The sequence below is a fragment of the Molossus molossus genome, unplaced genomic scaffold (genome assembly GCF_014108415.1).
Source record: "Molossus molossus isolate mMolMol1 unplaced genomic scaffold, mMolMol1.p scaffold_m16_p_1, whole genome shotgun sequence".
Lineage (NCBI taxonomy): Eukaryota > Metazoa > Chordata > Mammalia > Chiroptera > Molossidae > Molossus > Molossus molossus.
The window spans coordinates 211,120,371-211,123,578 of record NW_023425344.1 but is presented as its reverse complement, the minus strand read 5'-3'; the positions used below and the strand labels follow the sequence as shown (position 1 = coordinate 211,123,578).

General features: G+C 45.4%; 1 pseudogene; it reads right to left on the bottom strand.

Moving 5' to 3' along the window:
• Positions 1 to 868: 868 nt before the first annotated feature.
• LOC118623418 lies at positions 869 to 1,779 on the bottom strand (annotated as a pseudogene).
• Positions 1,780 to 3,208: the final 1,429 nt, after the last annotated feature.

Here is a 3,208-nt window from a genome sequence, read left to right as displayed (position 1 = left end):
AACATACTTTCAAATAATTCAACAAAATATATATATAGATAAAGGTATATTAGAAAAATGTCAAAAACTGTCAAGTCTAAGAGCTATGTATACAGGTGTACATTACACTGGTTTTCAACTTTTTTGTATGTTTGAAATTTTTCACAATGAAATGCTGAGGAAAAAAATCCAAAAGAAACATGTAGTTATTGTAGGAAATTTGCAGAAAACAGAAAAATATGTAAGGACAAAAATCAGTGTGGTTTTAAACCTTTTCTTTTATCTTTTGTAATGCTCACATTTCTTCATAAGTACTTGAAGAGTTTATTAAAATCAACCTTGCAATCTTTTCCTTTCTCTGATCCAGTTACTCCCAGGTCCTATTTTCTAGTTCTCTCCTCATCTTTGGGGTCCTCGCTTAACATATTTCATGGCACTCTTTAATAGCAGGTGCTACTTTTTTTTCAATGATAAGGCAACATGTTATTATACATTCCTTTAAGGAGAACCTAGCTTGGTGAAACCAATTTAGGTATACTCTGCATTGTAAATGCATTCTTACGGCTTCCCCGGGATTCCGCTTAATGATAAGCTTTTCTTATGCATTCACATTACAACTAGAAGTATGACATCTACCTACTTTTAAAGAAAGAAATCTATTTGTAAAGTGTATCCAGATAACATTTGCTATAGCAGTCATAATAGTACTCAATAGTATTGAATATATTACTTAAACGTTTAAAAGTAGAATGGTCCAGGACAAGTGGAAACTATTGCATGCTTTTTCTACTTAATGTTCATTCCTTTATTTCCATTTACCACAATGACAAATGTATCTAAAGTAGGCTGAGCCAGCAACCAGAAATGCCAGACCCGACGGGTGCCATCTTTATCCAAGAGAGCTGTGAGGGGGACCACCCATCCTCAGAGGCTTGGTGATCCACTCTCTCTGGGTCAGGAATGCTCTCTGGGCCCCTGCCCACCTCTCTGGCCCCTGCAGCTGATACTTGTACAGGGTACATGGACCAAAGAGAACCTCCACGGCCAGCTTTGGATCTGAGAGAAAGAGGACCAGCAGGTTGGGGTTCACCCCCACCAGGGTGGTGAGCTCATCAGTGTACTCAATATGATCCACTTGGATTGTGTGGTGGGATGACTTCACATACGGTTTTTCCATAGCCCTTTTCTTCTGGGAAATTACTACCATCATGTTCTTCACTGAGGGTAACTGGCTCAGCCCTTTGAACACTTGTGTGGCCCAGCGAGACTGGAGTTTGGCAACAGGCAGGACGATGCCCAGAGGCTAGAGAATGCCGATGGCAGTCAGTGTCGGCCTCTCTGGGTCAGAAGGGAATGAACATAAGCTTGTACAGGGACACTTCACTGTTAGTAACTTTGATCAGACCATCAAGGAAAGGAAAAGAGAAGCTGTATCCTGTAGCAAAGGTGACGTCTATATTTTCCTTGATGCTACTGTCCTCAAAAATGTCATTCATTTCCATGCACTCCTCAACAGTGGGCTTCACTTGGACTCTTCCACAAAGTATGTGATTTAGCAGGTCATCACTGACCAGTTGGATGCTGACTTGAAGGTCTGTGTTGAGGTTACAGGCCATAGTGTGCATGATTGAATCTTGAAGTCAGTATCTTCTCTGGGTAGTTATTTACCAGTGCTATCGTCTCTATTTTCTAGAGAAAACTATTGAACCAAATGAAGAATGAACTGTCCTTGGGACAGCCATTATCCCAAACCATGTGTAAAATCCATGCTCTTCGTCTGATACTGAGGAATACCTCCATTTCATTTAGCTCTTCTGGAGAATTCTCTTGTTCTTTATTTGGGGCCTGTTTCTTTGTCTCCCCATTTTATCTGCCTCTTTGTATGTGTTTTTATGTATTGGGTAGATCTGCTATGCCTCCCAGTCTTGGTAGAGTAGTCTTATATAGTAGGTGACCTGTAGGAGCCAGTGGCACAGTCTCCCTGATCACCTGAACTGAGTGCTCTAAGATCGTCCCTTGTGCATATTATGTGAGCCCTCCTGTTGTTATTGAGTCTTGATTGCTGTTGGCCCTTTTGTGGGTGGAATCGATCCTCAGGCTGGCTGACAGTGAAGCTCAACCCCCAACACAGCATGCAAACTGCTGTGCAGGTGCTAATCACACGAAGCAGAATTTGCCTCAGCAGGGTTTGGTGCTTGCCAATATCTCCCTGCAGATATGCGGCTTGTGAAGCTTATTGGATTCTGCCCTGTTGTTGTCTGAAACTGGCCACTGGGTATATTGGTTCTGGATCTCTCTGGAGGGACTCTGGTGCAGGCCAGTGTCAGATAACCATCTGTGTCTGGCCCTGGGCAACCTGTTTGGAGCTATCAATGATCTGCATCTTGTGGTTCCCTCTGCTGAGCCTGGGTGCATGTGGAAAGGACCAGTCTGTGCATCAAGGCTGGCTTTTACCAGTACCAGGCCCAGGGTCAGATCAGCAAAACTCAAAGCACCCAGAGATTTGCCTCTTCTTGCAGGCTGTCTATTAGGCTCAGTCACTTCCAGAGCCACAGGCTGTAGTCCTCAGCAGGACCCAAGCTCCTCAGGGTGGGGCTAGAGGGATTCCAATGGGTGGGCAGTTGCTTCCCCCTCAGGCTGATGCTTCATGGAGGGAAACGCTCAGCCTGAGAAAGATGGCTTCTGCAGTATGAGGGAATGACTCATCGCAGAGATCCCGGGGCTGACCCTTCATCTCTCTCCCCAGAGCCACCAACCCCAGACTCTCCTCATGCAGCTCTAGTCTGCTCTGCTCTTCCTCTGCTGGAGCCCTGCGTGAGTGGCTATGAATGAAATTTTGTGTGTTGGCCCTTTAAGAGGGTGCTTGCATTTCTCCCTGGTGGACAGAAATCCCGCTGCTTTTCACAGCCAGATGTTATGTGGGCGCCTTTCCCGGTTCTGGTGCTCTGGACTAGGGAGCCCGGCTTGGGATTTATACTCCACACTTCTTAGGGGGAACACCCACAGCTGAGATTACCCTCTGGAACTTCAGCTGCTGCCCATGAGTGCCTGGCCAGCCCTCTCGCACTCTGCACCTCCTACCAGTCTTGACTTGGCCTCCTCTGTAAGTCTTTGGTTCTCTCCAGCTAGTCTTCAGTTGGTTATTCATGATGATTTTCCTATACTTTAACTGTGATTCCAGTTAGGTCGTGGGAGGAGGTCGGTGTAGCTTCCCCCTAATCTCCACCAT